General features: G+C 38.7%; 1 protein-coding gene and 1 long non-coding RNA gene across 20 annotated transcripts in view; one reads left to right on the top strand and one right to left on the bottom strand.

Annotated features, from left to right (window-relative positions):
- The window catches only part of NRXN3 (neurexin 3), a 945,575-nt gene that overhangs the window by 490,974 nt on the left and 435,263 nt on the right, over nt 1-19,338 (top strand). The window lies entirely within an intron of this gene.
- LOC148223382 (uncharacterized) overlaps nt 16,275-19,338 on the bottom strand; it is an 89,786-nt gene continuing 86,722 nt past the window's right edge. For all 4 annotated transcript variants that reach the window (XR_015804652.1, XR_015804651.1, XR_015804649.1 and 1 more), the window contains one exon: nt 16,275-16,707. This is a non-coding gene — a long non-coding RNA (uncharacterized LOC148223382). The remainder of the gene's footprint in view (nt 16,708-19,338) is intronic.

Consider the following 19,338-nt stretch of genomic DNA (forward strand, 5'->3'; position numbering starts at 1 on the left):
ATTTTGCAGATGAGTGACACTTGCATTCATCTCAGCTACTTTTTTTATCATGTTGCTGTTTGTCTTTGTTTTGTATGAATCTTTTTCACTTCCCAGTTGCTCTCAAACATGTCGCCTTCCATTATTTATCCCTCTACCTGTTGCTTGGGTGAATCTGCAGCTTGCTGATCTGCAGCTAACATGGGCTTTTGCTTCAGTTGAAGTGTACTGGAGTATGAAAGAGGGAGGCCACGGGAGGGCAATTCTGGCTTCCTGCAGGCCCTGTGGAGACTGACTGTCGGTGCTTCCAGAGGATTTGTTAGTATGTGTGTGTGTTGATTCAGCAGCCACCTACCCTTTTCAGCCGGGTTATGTGGGGGAAAGGGCTGTGCAGTGCTAAAGGGTGTTGCTCCTTCCTCTCTAGGCATCACTACAACAGGGCAATGTCCTGCTGTGCCTTCAGCTTACCTGGAGGTGCTAATAAAACCAAAGCTGTCTTTTGAGTCCAGTTTGGTGCTTTAGTGTTTAGTGGTGTATAACATAGTTCTTCAAAAATTTATTTATCTTTTTATATATCCTTTATTCATAATCCTAATGTACTTTTAGCATATTACAGTAAGAATTGTCATTGTCAGAAATGCCTTAAATGTAAAAGACTTGGGGGGGTTAAAGGCAAATCCTTGGATTACTCTGTTTCTCTTGTGAGGTTTGTTTTATTTCAAGCTTGGGTACCTACTTTTACTGCAGCTACAGGATTTATCTGTGTTGTTTTATGCTGTGATCATCTCACAAATGATAGCAAACTCTGTAGAAGGGTGTGCTCCCTGCCCTTGGCTGCTATTGCTGTGGGTAAGTCGATTTCTCTGCAGTGCAGGGTTATATCAAAGGGTACCTCAGTACTTTTCTCTTATAAAGACACCTTCCTTTTCCCCTCTGGTCTTTATAGTTGGCTCTGTGGTTTTTCCCTTCTCTTGTACATGCAGAGGGCTGACAATCCCAAAAGGCTAACGATGTGTAAGAGATAGAGGCAAGTGAAAAACCTTTTGCTGAAGACCAGGGCATTGACAGAGCACCAGAATTCCAGAAGTCTTCACTGGTGTTCACTTTCAGTTGTTTGGTAACTACTTAGAAGATGTATATTTACACTACTCATGTACTGACACCTTAGTTAATATGATTTCCTGTAATTTATGTCCTGTAAATACTTCCTTGAGGCACTGAGGATTTTTTTTAACAAGTCATAAATATAAATATGCATGGATAAAAAGATACTTGAGTGCTACATAGCATTGATTCCAGCCATGGAGTTAGTGGACATGTCCCATAAACACCTGAGTGTTGACTTTTTTAGATGCCTCAGTCTGTGCATACAGGGATTTCATACATTCAAATAGGCAGAAGAAAGTGAGCAGGATATGATGTGAGAACTGGACAGGGGAAATGAGAAATGGTGATGTAATTTGGTGACATCTGATGGAGAACAGTATCTGATTGTATTTCAGGAATTGCAATTTCTTGCTGTCAACTGACAACACCATCAGAAATCACACAAGCATAATAGGACACTCTTCCTGCCATGGATTTAAGTAGTGCTGTTGTACAGAATAGAAAACCAATCCCCATGCAGGGATTTGGCTCCTGTAGGTTCAGGGAAAATAAGTTACTTGTATCTCTGGGCAGCATGTGGATACTAGAGCCTCAAAATTCATTAGCCATAAGTATTTCTGAGGTCTCTCCCTCATGTCCACTATCTTATGGGATAAAGGTTGTTTGAACTTTTTTAGGGGAGAGAGCTATTTTATGTACTCAGAGAAGCACTTGAGGTGAGAATTTAATATCTAAAATTTGCCTCTGGATTTATCTATAGATATGTGTATTAGCAATATTAAACTTTCTAAACACTCTAAGAATACAGTTGTTAATGGAGATATGGTTTGAGCCTGTCTCTGTGAGATGATTTAAATGCTGTCTGCTGATGCTATGATATATTTACCCTACCTGAGCTTGCCATGTAATTGTTATGCCCTGACAGGAGCAACCCTCCTCCCATGCTTGGCAGGATGACTCCTCCAAGAGCCTTGTGCATGGAATATGACTGTGAAGGGCAATCTGCTAGGTTAGACTTCCTTGCCTTGTGCATGCTTTTTGATTCTTCCTTCTGAAATGCTATACTAAAGTCTGATGAGAGCCAAACATTTGAAAAAAATAAGCCTGTAAGGCAGGTAATGGATAATATGCAGATATCCTGCATCAGAAACCCAAATCCCTTGGGTTTGGGTGAGACATTTGGGGAGTGAGGGTGGGTGTATTTATTTTATCTTTTTTTTTTTTTTTTTTTAAGTCCAGTAAGATAATTCTGTCTGATGATGGAGTTTGCTCACTCTGTTTTTTGATCCTGTAGTGCAGCTGCTGCTCTATTTTCTACATGGCTGGGCTTTACTGCAGACCTGTCGAGCCATAGGTGACTTTGATTTTTCTTTTCTGTTTTTTTTTTTTTTTCAAGAGGAGATTGCCATAAGCCAGAGTTATGGCAATGCAGACCAAATATATAATTATCAGGGCAGGAAGGTGCCTTGGGCATCCCAGCCTGCCTGCATGTGGCATCACTTGATTAGCTTAGCCTTGCTTCTTCGAATATTTCTCACAAGAAACTCAGGTCTTTTCTTTTGTGATGAGTTTGTATGATCTCTGTTGTTTGTTTACTCATTTGAGCTTTTGGCAATCATTTGTATTTTGTTTTGTTTTGGATTTTTCTTTAAGTGGAGGGAAATGAGCAAAATGAAGAGCTCATTTAAGAAAAATATTTTTTGTTGATTTCAATGTGCTTGTGACAAGGTGGGGCCCCCTAATTTCTCCGTATCTAGGAGTATTTTGTGGTCATGTAACCTTTAAATTTCATACCACGATCCTCAATTTAGCCTTATGGTGTAATCTTGGGCAAAGCATCCCAAAACTTAGCAGGAATCCTGTATCTCCATCCTCCTTAACTCTTTTTTTTTGTGGCATGGCCCTACAGGCCTGTGCAATGTCCAGTGAGCCCATGATGGGTTGGGAGGAAGGACAAGAGGGGCTATAGTGTATGCTTGTTGAAATAGGGAACGTGTACTTGAATAATGGTTATAAAATATTCCAGGACAACACCCTGAGATGGATGACCACAGAGTGAGTGTGTCACCTTAAAATTTAACTGGTGAAAGATTTGGATGCTGTTTCAGGCTATATTGTGTTAGGTAAGTAACTTTAATTAACTGTTTGCACACTCTTCATTGCAAAGGCAGGGTAACACTTAGCTTAAATCACTTTTATTGTATCCTGTTCAATTGCAGCAATGTGATAGTACACCTAAGAATATTCCGCTGTAACTGTGTCATATAGATCGTCGTTGTTGTATACTCTTGTCAAATAAAAACATAAAGTTGGAAAGGCTGAAAGCATTTATCGATTTCTCAGTTGAGGCATAAAAGAAGCAGACAACCTTTCTAGACTCAGGGACTTAGATCTGAGGAAGAAGAGGAAGAAAAAAGAGATGTCTTTGGCATAGATGACACAAGGACAGTGGTTAAGTTTGTGACATAGCTCGATAGGCCTGAATGTTGAAAATGCTGTCTCTTGGCATGAAAGGAGAAGTATAAATGAGGGGAGAACTAGGTGCTGCTTGAAGTATTTGATGGCAATGTTTTAATAGAATGCTTCTCATAGATATGTATCCTTTTAGATATTTTCCAAGCAAATGGATGAGACTGCAGATAACCTATAAGGAGTGCCTTTGAGGGATGTTAGGACTGTGTCTGTTTCAAGGGGATACAGCTCCAAAGCCTAACAATATGAACTTTAAATATAGGCATAATTCACTCTTTCACAGCTGATTATTTTGGTGGGAATATGTGGTGAGTTTGAAATAGAAGAGTGGGAGACTTTCAACACTGATTTGGAATTGAAAATCATCTATTTTGTTGCATAGTTAATCTGGTGTTGCTGCTGGTCTTTAAAAAGGCCTTTTAGAGTAGATGCAAAGCTTTCTCTGAAATAAAGCTTTTGGGGCTTCTCCTGGGTCTGCAGTGCGGGTTGCCTGCATCAAATAGCCATTAACATGCTATTGTAGCACTTTGCTAACATCTAGTTCTAAATAAAATGTCCTAAGTATGATTATTAATAACTGTTTTATTCTAGATATTTTATTTGGTAGGTTTGTAATAGCAGTGATCCCTAATATTAACATGCTTTCTATGTTTACAACAGCTGTTCAGTCTGGAGAGTGAAGTGTGGAGTCTTTGGGCCACATGTGGCATTGTGGAGAGTTGTGTTTGCTGTTGTCTGGCTTTTAGAACATAACATTTGAATGTGTGGAAGAGTTGTATTATGCATAGAGCTAGATCTGATTTAATCTGTCATTTTATGTAGGATGATTTCTGAGTAGTAACCCTCAGTCATTGTCAGCAGAGTGCTCTTATTGTAGTAATAGATGCCAGGTTTTTTATTGCTGCCACCTTCCTATTAAAAACTGTGCTTCTTTTCACTGCAACAGTTGGTCTAAATTTGGGGGTAGTAGTTTATTCCATTTATGAAGAGGAAATTATTTGCATGGAGTCAGAAAACTTTGATGCATTTTTATGATGTTTGATGTTATTTTTAAGATACTATTATTTTATACAAAGTCCTCCATTCTCAAACAAAATGAGATACGAAACACAGATGTTCATCTGCACTCAGAGCACCAGTTCTCTCTGTGTGTGTCCTTCCTCAAATGTTATATCCCACAGCCGTACCAAACGTGAGCTCAGCCAGACCTAAACTTCTGTCACTCTCTCTGCCTGGAGAGTGTGTTCTTCTCTCACATGACTTTTGAAGGAGTGGCACAGCTACAGTGTGTTGTGTTTTGCTGTTTGCTGGATTTTAAAAAAAATTAATTGCTCAAGATCTCAAACAGCATGATGATATCCTTTTGTCTGAAGTGGAAACTTGTTTTTAGCTCTGTTGTGTCTACCTTTCAAATACATGAGTGGCAATTAAATCTACCAGTTCCACTGCGATTCAACCTCTGCTTATTATTATTTTAGGTAGACCATTGTCATTCTGTCTTCAGCAGTAAACATTTAGCCTTTGGTCTCCTCTGTCATCAGTTGTACTGGTTTAATTTAAGATACTGCTTCCTATAAGCCTTTTTAACCCAGAGTACTCACTTTGGTTTAAACCTGGTTTTCATCAGTTTTGTTGAAAACAACTAAAAGCACTTCAAAAGCAAACTTAAAGCCATTTATTAGGTTAAAATAAGCCAAGATTTAATAGAAAGAAGAACTTGTGCATATTAGTATCTCCTAGTTTAATTTTAGACAGACTTGTTCACAGGCATAGCTGTAATGTTTTTAAGCAGTAAAAACAAGTTAGAGAAGATGGGATATAGGGGATGGGTCAGAGGGATTGATGGGCATAACCTTGAAAAATAGATGATCAGCAGGTTGAATTTTTAATTACTTTGTACAAGCACGATTGCATTCTTGTTAACTATTTCACATCACTTTCAGTTTAGAAATATGAGATGAAAGGAAGTTATTGTGTCTTCTTGGGTGGCAGTAGCAAGATGCTAATTGAAGCTTTGGGTTGTTCTTTGTTTCTTGATCTTCACCCAAAACAGAAGTCCCACTGTCCTCAAAAGGCTAAGAGTTGATGATTTTATTAGGGAGGAGGAAGGGGACCAGGCAGGAGCAGTTAAAGTATTGGGCTTTTTATTTCAGGAAACATAAATCTCTGTGCTTCAAAAGGATGGTCTTTGTGTGCACATGAGAGAGAGAGTGCAAACACTAATGCATCATGGAGGACAGGTCATTCCGCTGAACGCAGTTCAGCTCCTGAGTGTTTGGAGATTAGAGGCAGCAATAATTTCTGGCTGCTGTAATTTATGTTAATGTGGCAGCCCAGGGTTGTATATTTCTGCTGAGATGGCCATTTTTGTGAGGCTTCATTCTGACCACAGTAGAAACCGCAGAGGTTTCAGGTATTGGTGCTTATCTTTTGCTGATTTAGCCAAGCAGTGAAACAAACAATTTCATTTTTATTATTTAATGATGGAATTTAGTGTCTCTTTCTTCTGATTTCTGTGGGCTAAAATGGTAAAAACAGGAAGGAAGCAGTAAGTTCTGCCTCTCACCTTTGGGTAAATTAGCCCGATATTAATGTAGGATCTGGCACTCTTTCCAATTCCAAGGGATGAAAAGAAACATTGCTCCAGGAGCTTTTCAGTAATCTCTCAACCCTAGGGGTCTTGTGACATCACTGATTTCCTGCTCCAGACTCCAGTTTTCCCAGCATCCTGTGTACTGCTGCAGTGTGTCCCATCAGCAGGGAGAAAAGAGTACTGGTCTAGGTCAAAGAGCACACTGTGGAAACACTGAAATAAGTGTCTAATATTGGAAAAGTGGAGAAAGTGTAGGGAAAGAAATTAAAACTGTTTTGGGAATGTAGGGAATTGCTTTTAGAGGTATTACTGAAAGAGTTAGTTAATCTTGCTTAAGTGATATCTGGTAGAGAGAAGAGGAAATACAGCTCTGCTAGTATTTGATGATCATAAACACTATAGAAATAGATATTTAGATGACTACAAGTGGAGAAGAGAAAAATTTAAGGGTAAATATTACGGAAAACTTCTTGTCATGGAGATATGTCCTTGCCCTGTCAAGCTCTGGAATCATTTCCCAGGGGAATAGAAGAACAAGTCCATGGCTTGACAGGTTTTGAATTAGACTTGGAAAAATGTTAGTCCATGCAGCATGTAGAATAATCTTTCTCTTGGCAGCAAGATAGCATATGAAAGGAGGAAATTATGATCTTGCAGGAAAAATTATGGTTTAGTGATTTATGTACAGAAGTGGGCATCAGGACATCTGATTATTTTCTCTATTTTATCATTGATTTACTTTATAATACTGGGGCAAGTAATTTAATCTTTGTGTGCAACTGTGTTCTCATCTGTAAAAAGAATGTTTCATAATCTGAAGAATTTACTCCCTGGACAATGTTCTCATAGCTACAGGGTACTCTGGAGTGATATGATTGTTTTTAAAAATGCCCATATTCTGGAGGAAACTAGAAGCTCCAGGTGAGTAACTGTTTAACCTCAAGACCTAAACAGTTGCTTAAGGCATCCAGTCTTTCATTTCCTTCACCCTGACAAGTTAAAGTCTATATAACATAGTTGATGGAATCTCCTAGTCTGCCCTCAAATCTGCTGCATTGCTTTTGTCTTTTGTTGCTCTCACTGTAAACCAATACTAGCTTGGGAGACTAAAAAGAGAGGAAAAATCATTAGGCTGTGTTAATTTACAGCCAGCAAGGCCACAACCTTTGCAGAGTGTAGCTCAAACCCAGAATGGAGCATGACATGAAGGCACTGTTCTACTGCCTGCTCATTACAACAGATTGGTGTCATTCCTGTTTTCCTCTAACAAGCTTGTTTTTCCAAATTCCTACAAGAAGCCACTAGCAATCATGCCAATTTCATCACCACTTTTCCCCTTGAGGATCTTCCCTTATCCCTTGGTACTGCAGTTGTGCCCAGCCTGAGCTGCATGCCATAGAGGGAGAGAGGACACTTCTCTCCACCTTGATTAAAAGCTCCCAACACACATTAAAAATAAGGTGTGATCTGAGATGTCAGAAGTCTGGCATCCCAAGCTGGGCACAGTAAGTCATGTCTCACTGGGGTCTCCACAGCATTTTCCTGGCATATTTATGACTAGCCTGGTGCCAGATTTGAGATATTCAGGAAGGGTTTCTTCTGCAGGAAGCTACAGCAAGACTGTAATAGATCCAGTGGCCTGCAGGCAAGCAGTCAGCTAACAAACCTTTAGGGAGCTTGCTGGGCTTGTTTGAGAACACCTGGGGCTACTGTTTGTTCATGTAAGTAATATTCCAAAGAACAGCAAGCCTAAAGTTCTCATTATTCAAATTTGGATTTACTGTGTCTTGTTCACATTGCTTGTTTTAAATTATTTGCTGAGCCACTGAGGGGCTACATTAATGCAAGGGCTGGCCTCCTTACCATGGACCTTTGTTTTGTTTGTTTCTTGATCTTCACCCAAAATAGAAATCCCACTGTCCTCAAAGAGCTAAGAGTTGATGATTTTTATTAGGGAAGAAGAAGGGGACCAGCAGGAGCTGTTAAAATGTTGGGTTTTTTAAAGTATTGGATGTTTTAATTTACACTGATGTGACTTCTGTGGGGTCGCTGTCATTATTGTTTATTTATGCCAGTTTTATTGAGAAGGCAAACAAACAGACCCAGGCTATCTATAATCCTGGACATGGAATAAAACTGATTATTAAATCCAGGGACTTTCAGCACTGTTAAAAACTTCTTGATGTTTGGAGGAATACAGGGCCTTGTAAAAACCTTTGTCTACAGTTAACATAGCAATTTGTATGTACTGGATTGCTACTTTAACCTAGAGTGTAGCAGCAGAAGAACCAGAAAAAAGTCAGTGATTAGGGGCCAAGGAAAATAATCCAGGTTCACTATATGAGTCCCCCTTGTGGAATATCCTTTCTACACTGTTCAGTCTGCTCTGTGTCCAGAAAACAGCGTAAGTACTATACATTTATAATTGAAACAGCTGTCATCTGCTCTCAGAATTAGTTTCCAAAATAGTCTGTGAGAAATATGTGCCTTTTTGCCTCAACTTAGAAAAAAAATTACAGAAGAAAAACATTAATTGGTGCAGGGGGAGGAAAGAAACTCAGGAATCCCAGTGTTTTTAAATTATGAGTTTAGGCAGCGAGATACCCTTGCAAAATCAGCTTTGTAACACTTGTTTCTCCAAGTCCTTCAAGAGAAAATACACATGCTGCATATGTCTAAGCTGTCTCCATGGCTCCACCTGCTCTACCACAGCTTGCTGGAGTGTGATCCTCCTACTCCTTATTATCTGACTCATGCCGCAGAATGATTTGTTAAGAAGGAAAAAAGAAAGCCAACTTGCAGCAGGCTTTATTCCTTTGGCATAAAAATTTCCTCTCCCTTTGCTTGTTGAGTTGACATTTCTCATGTAAATATTTTTTCATAAGAAGTGCACAAGATGGCACAGAGGTCCAAGTAGGAGGGAGCTAAATTTGAATCTTAAATGAGGACATTCTCTGTCCCTGTTTTAAGATGTGGAATTGAGTATGAATGTTGATCTCAAATCTTTCTGTCTATTATTGGGATTTGAAACTTCATTGTCAAAGATACCAAGCAAAGAAATTCTGAAAGAAAGCAATTTGCCATCCCGACTCATTTCTTTCCTGGTCTTCTTATGAATGCTCAACAGGTCTTCACTGTTATTATTTAAGTAATAGGCGTCTTGCTGACACCTGATACAAAATTCATGTTTTGGTTTTTTTCCTATAATTCATAATATAGATTTTTCTGAAGTACAAAAATTACTTTAAGGTTTTGTGGAAAAGTCTGTGTCAAAGCACCCACAGTAGGGAATAAATCTTCCAATTCTGACCTGGTAAGGGCTTTAGCAAACAAGATGAGGAAGGGGCTAAAGTGTAAGGAAAGGAGCTCACTATGGAGGGGCTGTGTACATGTTCTGCCCCTTGCAGACCTCCTTGACATCTCTGTTGTAGGTTTTGTCCAAGGCAAGCTCAATAAGTAGTTCAGGGATTCTCCTGACCATAAAGAGTCTCCATCCTTTATTGGATGCAGGTGGAAAAATTCCCACAAAGGATGAGGAAAAGACAGATATTTAATGCCTTCTTTGCTTCAGTCTTTTATACTTGGACCAGCTAGCCTCAGGGCACTCAGCCCCCTGAGCTGGAAGACAGAAATGAGGACCAGAATAAAGTCCCCATAATTCAAGAGGAAAGAGTTGGAAACCTGCTGCTCTACTTTAATACACACAAGTCTATGGGGCTGTATGTTACCCACCCAGGAATACTGAAGGAGCTCACAGAAGAGCCTGATAAGCCACTCTTCATCATTTATGAGCAGCTCTGGCTCAGGAAGGTCTCAGAAGACTGGACGTTAGCTAATGTGATACTTGTCTACAAGAAGGGCTGGAAAGAGAACCCAAGCAACTACTGGCCTGTCAGCCTGTCTTTGGTGCCAGGAAAGGTTATAGAACAGATCATCTTGAGTGCCATCATGTGGCACATACCAAGGGATCAGCCCCAGTCAGTACATGTTTATGAAAGACAGGTTCTGCTTGTCCAACCTGATCTCCATCTATGACAGGGCGACCCACCTAATGGATGAGGGAAAAGCTGTTGGTGTTGTCTATGTGGACCTTAGTAAAACCTTTGACTCTCTCTCCAACAGCATTCTCCTGGAGAAACTGACTGCTCTTGGCTTTGACGGACACATTATTTGCTGGGTAAAAACTTGGCTGTATGGCCAAGCCATGAGTGGTGGTGAATGGAGTTAAACTCAGTTGCTGGCCAGTCATAAGTGGTGTTCCACAGGGCTCAGTATTGGAGTCAGCTTTATGCAATATCTCTATCAGTGATAGGCATCAGGGGATCAAATTCACCCTCAGTCAGTTTGCAAAGAACAGCAAGTTAGCTGGGAATACTGATCTGCTTGAGAGCAGGAAGGCTCTGTAGAGGGATCTGGACAGGCTGGATAAATGAGCCAAGGCCAGTGGTATGAGGTTCAACAAGGCCAGGTGCCAGGTCCTGCGCTTGGGTCACAACCACCCCAGGCAGTGCCACAGGCTGGGAGCAGAGTGGCTGGAAAGCTTCCTGGAAGAAAAGGATATAAGAGCATGTAGATATAGAGAACCTGGGGGATCTGGTTGGCAACCAAATGAACATGAGTCAATGTGTGCCCAGGTGTCCAAGAAGGCCAGTGGCCTCCTGGCCTGTACTAGCAATAGTGTGGCCAGCAGGGCCAAGGGAAGTGATTATCCCTGGAGAGCAATCTTGATGTTTCAGTTACTTAAAGCTTAACAAAGAAAAAGAAAATGGTCTTTAGAAAATAATTCTTCCAGGCTGAAGGAGCTGGTGACTAGCCATTATGTGACAGTTTTCCTAATTTCATCACTAAGTATATTGTCCCTTACACACCTGCCTAGTCATTACTCAAGTAGTAAATGTTTTTACAGTCTGTAATTTGGAGATGTTGTAACGATAAGTAAGACACAGCAAGGTGCAGTTATCCTCATTATAAGAGCAGATCTAACAGATTTGTAAGGATGTGTAATGTGCTTAAATTCCATTTAAAAACCTTTTCTTTAAAGATTTTGTATGTAATGCACATGAAGTCTGTGGTATGGTAACAAGCTGAACCTAGGTATTAGAATGCATGATTTGCCAAAGGGTTTCATTAAGGCCAAGAGTTTAGCCAGATGCAGAGATGACATTTATGTTGATAATCGCTGTGAGTTTGGATATTCCTATTAACAGGGACAGGGAAATGGAAAATGGTACTAAACCTCATGGTTCAGATCAAGATTGGCGATTAGGATATTACCTTTTATGTTAGGGTCTGATTGCCTCCTTGCTGCCTACAGCAGAATCTCCCTGCATGTTCCTGTCAATGGTTGAGTCTTGGCAACTATTGGTTCATGAGCTGGGCTGTGAACACATCAGCCTCTAGATTTGTATTTTTCCTGAGGCTCAGGTTTAAGCAAATTCGTAATTGCCTACTCACTAGATTATCCTTTCTTTCTTCCTTCTCTTTTGCCTCCTGCAGATATTGGTTGTGAATTTTCTGTGACTGTTATGACATTTTTGTACTATTCTCTTGCCTCAAAGTGGATTTGTTGGTCCATGTAGTTAGTGGTATATATATATGTATGTATGTATATATATATGTGAAACAGCACAACAGCTAATATCTCAAAATTATTTGTTCCCCATTTTCCTTTCCCTTTTCTTGATTTCCATTCCTCATTGCATTTCTGTAATGTCAGTTTCAGTTAGCAATCTCCTCCATAAAACAAAGCCTTATTAAAATGTAACTAGTCAGATGTTTGTATTTAATGTAAATAAAGATTAGTTTCCATGTTTAAAAGTTAAGTCACTGATTAAGTAACCTGTAGGCTTCTTGGCAATCACTGTAATAACAGTATTTATGAAGATATGGTGTGTATTTAGGGAGAATTAATTCTTTTAGAAGTAAAATCTATATGGCTGAAGGAAATAACTTAGCTGTCTTTTACAGAAAAATTAAAAAGGGTGTTAGTGGGGAAGAGATGTCACTATCATCAATTAAAAATTGAAGGACACATTTAAGACTGAAATGAAAATAAATCAGACCTAAAAACATTACTGCTCCTTGGACTGTATCTATTCGATAGATAACGCAGGACATCATCTCTAGGACTGTCAGTCAGAGATGGTTTTGGGAGTACCAATCTCAGTAAAAAATAATTAAATTGACAGAAGCTACTGAGCTGGATTATCTCAGTGTCTAGAAGCCTCTCACCTCTGCAGAGCAAGGTTACTTATGCCTTTATTTATATGAGAAAATGAATGCATTGGTCTCTTTCTGCCCAGTTCCTATTAATTTTCTTACTAAAACCAGAATGATAGTTCAGCATGTTAATTTTTCTTGAGAAAAACAAATGCGACTTTTCTGTAGTAGCTGCAAATGTACTGCTGTGTTGAATGAACTGATTATGTGAGTATCCTGGTCTACATGGGGCCAAGGACCAAAGATCAATAGCGACAGAGTTTAAGACAGATCACAACTCTGCTGCTGAAATAGGTTCTGTGTAAACCTTAGCAGTCTCAGCAATATGAACATTTATATGTGACTCATTAACATAATAAAAAGAGGCAGGATATATGTCAGAAAGCATGACTGAAGCCAGGAGAAATGCTTTTTAAACCTTCTGCATGACTACCAGAAATTTACACTACTTCTCTGTATTTTCCAATCAGTTGAATGGTGTAACCAATAGCCTCTTCAAGAGATTAGGAAGCAAAATGCATTTGTAGGCTGACTTTTCAAGAGTTGAAGGTAGTACAGATGAGCAGAACAGGTGTAGCTGTAATGATTTCATGTATTAGTAGAAAACTGAAGAGCAAAGTCAAAGATAACTTTATAAATTCTTCTATGTAGGACTGAACTGCAAAGGCTGTTTTTATAATTTGCTGATTGAAATAGAAAAGAGTTTTGGAAATAGTCAACACACTTTTTTTCTCTATAATTAAAATATACTTCAGTGTGTTTCTGTATGTGAATAGGACAAGTGCTTAGTTAATATTTTTACCGACTTAAAAATTTAGACATTTAAAATTGAGTTTCACTTTTATATGAGAATGTAAAGACTTTCTTTTGAAACACTATGTAACCTTTTTTAGATTGTACTTGACATTATTATTTTGGCTGGAGCAGTTTGAATATTATTTTCATTTGTAGTAGTTTCAGTTAGATTGCATATGCATTTTTGAGGATGAATGAAACATACAATAAAGTGCTGCATGCTTGCATTAAAGACTATTACATGAACGGATACTCTAACTCTTTATAGGAGAATCAAAAATGTAAAGGTATCCAACCTATTTCTATTCCATGTGTTCAGAAAACTCATGCTGTGATAGATGTGATCCCAGCCTTCTGACAAAAGGAATCTAATCAGGTTATTTCATTTAAAAGGGATGCAAACCAAGAAGAATTAAAAGCATCAGCAAAACAATGATGTGAAAGCTACAGACAGAAAAGGATTATTGTTAGGGAAAAGCCACAGCTACTCTGTAAAACTTGGTGCTGATTTCCTAGTTAGACATTAATGGGATGGATGATATAATAGGAAAGGAAGACTTTCCTTGAACATCCTAGATACAACTAATTGGGAAGCAAAATCTTTCCAAGTCTCCTGCTCCCTGGGCATTTGCTAATGGACAAACCTTGTATGAAGGCATTTTCTTGGTACTTATGTCAAAAGCCAGAGTATTTTGAAGGTACCTGACGCAACTGAAATTACATAATTTGAATTCTATCAATAGTCTAAAAGGAGAGAGCTGCTGAGAAAGGGATACTTGGAGTCTTACTATAAAATTACCTTTCTGGATATTGCTCTGACAATGAGATTAAAGAAAAGTCCCAGAGAAGTTGTGAGTTGGTGGGTCTCAGTCCAGTTGAAAAAAAAGGCATTACCCTAATCATGCTCAGGAGAACAGCTCACTCTCTTTTAGGAATCTTGGCAGCTGGAATACTTAAGCAGTGAAGAAAATTATGCTGGCTTGATGTGAATTAATCACAGTAACTTTTAAAGATTGAATATACACCCCCATCAGTACCAAAAAAGTCTCTGCCTACTGGCCATGGTGCTCATCTCCAACCCACACACATGTGGAGAGACACTGGAGCTGATTACAGTCTGTAAGAATATTATTTTTAACAGTTGTAATAGTCCACTCCTGAATAATCATTAAATGTACCTTTAAAAAAACCCCAAACCCAAGCCAACAAAAAACCAAAAACCCAACCAAAACTAGAATCTATGCAGATGACTGAAATACAGTTCCTTTCTTCCTACGCAGAACTATTATGCTCAAACATTCCCAGTGGAAGCATCTGCAGCAAATCATAAGCAGTATTTTAACTATTTAGTTTTCTGATGTTCAGTTTCCCTGATAATTGTTTTTCAGCCTGGGGAATATGTTACCAAGGTAAAATTTTGAAAAGCTCATTACCTTGCTTTGGAATAATTGAAAACTCCTTCTCTGAATGGCCCGGAGATATATCTGTGACATTAGTCCTGTCTGCCTTAGAATTTTCTATCACTCTATCAACTTTATAACTGAGCACCTCTTGGGTAAATGAGTTGGCATTCTTCTTGCTCTTTTGGGTGGGTTGGGGGAGCCCAGGAAAATCAAAGGAATCTGTTCAATTGTGTAGAAGAGATATTATGAATTGTGCCCTAGAATGGGGTCTGTGGCATAAATCGGGAAAAAGAGACTGGTTTAAGATGGTACCATGGCTCTTTATTTACTCTAGCATGTCCAGCTACACCTAGTTGGTGGAGTGTTTTTATGTCCAGAATTGTTATCTTCCATGTTTTTAAGACAAGTTTTGGATGTTAATTTTGACTCTGATGGTGAAAGTCTGTGCTTTTAACACAATTGGGTTTTAGCAGAAGGTTATGTATTCAGAAATAGTTAAAGCCTCAGTCTTTCCTTCTGGGTCCAGATGTGCCACTGCACTATGCCAAAGGCTGATGTGGGCTGATCTGAGTTAGCTGCTCGATGCCAGTACTTGGGAAATAGTATCTTAAAATCAGCTGGAGTAAAGAAGCCATGAGGGAGTTGCCCTCAATGAAATTCTTTCTGTGAGCTATGTCTGCAGGTCCTCAGTTCATTGTTGTTATCTCCCCTATAGTTTCTATTTCAAACTGGGATAGCTCAAAAAATGACCATCCTCTTTTGTTCTGCCAGACTGACCCCACATACAGGCTCATTAAGCCCCAGCTTGCTTATTGTTTGCACTCTCAAAGCTAATGTAAGTCAAGGGAGAGATTGGTGCTTGGCTTTGGCTCAGAATGTTGAACAAACAGCTGACTGGTTTCTAACTAACTCATTTAGAAGAAGAAAAGTAAACTCTGTTTTTAATGTTAGCTTTCTCTTGTAGCAATTTTTCTAGGGCATTTTTCTCTGTTGGATGGAAATACAGAGCAAGGATGAGTCCAGTTAGAAGCTTAGATGTCTGTACTTTCAGGCATTAAATAGAGATACTGGAATGAAATAGAAATCCCTGACCTAATTAGCCCCACAGAGAGACAACCCCAGATTTCCTATGCCACAACGTTGCAAATGAAGGCCTGTACGTGGCAAACCCTACAAAGCAAATCTGGCAGGCAAGGAGAAATGAAGTATTGCTCTTGATAATAGTAGAGAAACAAAGGATTTGGTAACATGCTGTGCTGCTGAAAATTCCTATTGTCAGGTCTATTCCTTCATCTCTTTTCCCCCACATGCACGTACAAACAAACCCTTTGAAAGATGGAGGGGAAAGCAAAATTAGCCTGCGTCTTCTCTGACCTTTCCCTGAAGGCCAAGAAGGTAAAGGTAAAGCCATAGTTATGGCTTTCCAGCCAGTACATACTCTATTCCTCCAGATCAGCGTGGAAAATATCAGCTTGATGTTTCCTGAAGTACTTTTTTCTGTGGATATATATGAAGTCCTTAGAGTTTTGTGAAATCTCAAGTTTGCATATGCTGCAAAACCAAGGGAAGACTTACTTTTTCTTTAGTTTAGTTTAGGAGCATGACTTCAATGCAGTCCCAAAGTGTTGAAGAAGTAGGTGATGCTTGCAAGCTTCTGTCACTTGTAACTAAATATTCCAGAACCCCCAAACCAAACAACTCAAACATTTATTTATCCAGCTTCTCACTGTTGAAGCTTTGCTTTATTTTAAGCCTTCTCTCAGGGACAAACAGTTGAGTCACACTGGGAGTTATCAGTTACAGATTAGGAAAAAACATAGGATGCTTAAACTGGCCATCTCTCTCACCTTCAGTGAGGGTGTTAGCATGAGTTATGTGTTTGCCTGCTGAGGAAAGATGGGTGGGAAAGGAGAATGGCTGTCAATGGCAGACATTGAAAAGCACCTTCTTTCTGTGGTGCAGAATGAGCCCAAAGTACTCAGACAGCAGAAGAGACAGGCAGAGGGAGCATCTCATCTTTGGGTTGCTGAAGAAGGAGGAGTTCAGACGTGTAAAGTGGCAAAATAAACAAAAGATCCTAGAGCAGCAGTTTCTTGAAGATTTTGTGGTGCATCAGATTTTGGTAGTATATTCAGATGGCTGTAAAAGAAAAGCAAAAAAAAGGTGTCTGAAACTGTGGCCTTTCCTCAGCAAATTTACCTTGTCTCTGCATTCAGCAGCAATGTTTTGATGTGCATGTAAAAGATGTCCTACTATCCTATGTATATGTTTTACCACTGGAAGATCATCTCTCTACAATCATTTCATCTTTAAAAACTCAATAATCTCTCATGCAGTATCCTTTTCCCTATGTCTGCAAGCCTTTTGCTACAATCACTCTCCTCAGAAATAGAAAACTTATTTTATACTATTCTTGGCACCAGTGAGGCCCCTATAGCTTTGTTTTCAATTGCTTTTTCCATTCCTCTGTGTTTTAATTATGTGTCCTTAGTGATGAGATTTTATCCTCTGAGAAATTGAACTGTTACTTTATATTTGTGATCCAGTTTTGAGATTCTGTGGAAAACATTGTAAAGAATAAATAATAATTCCATGGCATCTTTTCACTTTCTGGAAGATTTCCAGTCTAAATTTCTTCAGTCTATATTTTTATGCTTTTAATTTGATTTTTATCATTTTGTATTAGTCTTCCATCTTTCCTTTACATCTCATGTTTGTGGATTTTTATTTCTGTTCTTAGTCAGCATTGGCCCAGCATTTTCATATTCAAATTTGAAACTGTCCTCTTAAATCAGTCTAAGATATTCACAGATTTTCTTCATGTCTTTTCCTGCTTAGCATTGTCAAAGGGAGCTTTGTAGTATTTGGTAGGCAGTCTGAAGGAAAATGAAGAGGAAAATGTCAGAGCCAAACCCACTAGCTAAGTAATAATGATCAATCAGTCTTTTACGTATCTACACAAGCTTTTTTGTGTTAAAAAACAAAAGAAACCAGGTTGGAATTCTACAGGGAAGTCAGGCTTTTGTGTAAGAGTGAAAATATGTGCTCCTCTCTGAATTCTACTTATGTTGATTTTCATACAATCTTTTCTCTTTCTGTGTGAAACATATAACTATATATTTATTTAAAATAGATATCTAGTATGTTTTATATAATACTTTTGTCCTATTCTTAGATTTTGATTGTAAGTCACTGTTCATTCCCAGTCTGAGACATTCTGTCTGAAGCATGGGATAATTTTTAATGATACATATATTGTAAATACCTTTCAACATAGAGTGAACTATTGAGTAGTGTCAGCAGAATTCTAAATTAAGTGTAGATGAACCATGCACTAGTTCTGGTTGCCTTAAAATCTGATATAATGCTTTCTGGAATGCTGTTTCTGGGAGTGTATTTTTTCTTTGTGGAAGGCCCTTGCAAAGCTTTATGAACACTATTTTCTCTGTCATAATGGCACAAAATATTATAACTAGTTAGTGGCAAAATACAGCAAAGCTAAGAATATTGTCTGCAGGGGAATTTTATGTAACCAAGAATACATTTACCCAAAGAGTAAATATAGTCAGACCACTGAAATTCTTGCACTAAGATTACATATATCAGACTTAATATTTTGTGCTGTTTGTAATAATTTTTGAGTGCTGCACTCAGGACTTCTTTAGATGTCTCTAGGATTTGTTCCTCAAGAAGTTCTCTACTGGTAGGATGCATCACAGGCCTCTTCAAGTCCCATTTCATTCCACTTCTGTTTTCAAAACGTGATCTTGAGTGGTTGTGCATGTAAGGAGGCTTGGTTTGCATTTTCAGCGTGGTGGTTTTGCACATACTCTTCTCCTTTTCTTGGCCCTCCTGTCTGAGCATTCATGTTTTTCTCTCAGTGCTCATTTCCCTGTAAAACCACAGTAGGATGCAGGATGGAAACCCCTGGGATTTTAAATCCAAGCCAAGTCTGAGTGAGAAAGGGAAACATCACTCTCAATGCAACTGCTGCCTTGATTTATAGATTAAAAGTTCTCTTTTTTTTTTAAGTCATATTGCCTTTGACTCCTTTGCAAACTCCAGCAGCTTTGTCTTTGCTGACCATAGAGGCACATATAGTTAGGGAACAGCTTCTCACTTTCTGGTGCTCTCTGTCAAGACATATCATAACCATGCAAAATACTCCTGACTGTACATGTCTGTATTGAATCTAGTTTAAACAAAGAAAGCATAAGAATAAGGTTATTTTGGGAATAAAAATATGAAGTTCTCTCTGCCACAGTGATCCTTGTAGTTGAACACATGGTTACTAAAAGAGTCTGGCTTTACAGCTGGAGCAATGTAAAAATAGTTTCAATTAAAAAGATGTGAAAAAATATAAAAAGTATCACAAACATTTGGGTTTCTTAATAAAGGTCTGAAATTGAGAGACCAGGGTGGTGCAGCTGGGTACAAAGTCTTTGTTGCTAGTCATTTGATACAAACTTCATGAATAATTTGGCTTTTCTAAGCATGAATAATCACATATCCAACTTGTACCAATAAAACCTGTATACCGTACTCCACAATATTTTTGTCTTTCCTTAATTAAATTATAAACTTCAACTAAAATATTCTGCAAATTTCTCCATCTGGACCTTGTTACCACAGTAAATGATTCACTGTCTGCAAGAGTTTCATAACACTGAAGAGGAGATGCAGTCCACCCCCTTTTTACAGACAAAGAGCAGAGCCATAGGGGTTTAGTGACTTTCTCAATGTCACCTCCTAAGCCAGAGAGATCTCCTG

The sequence above is a fragment of the Sturnus vulgaris genome, chromosome 6 (genome assembly GCF_052056855.1).
Source record: "Sturnus vulgaris isolate bStuVul1 chromosome 6, bStuVul1.hap1, whole genome shotgun sequence".
In the NCBI taxonomy this organism is placed as follows: domain Eukaryota; kingdom Metazoa; phylum Chordata; class Aves; order Passeriformes; family Sturnidae; genus Sturnus; species Sturnus vulgaris.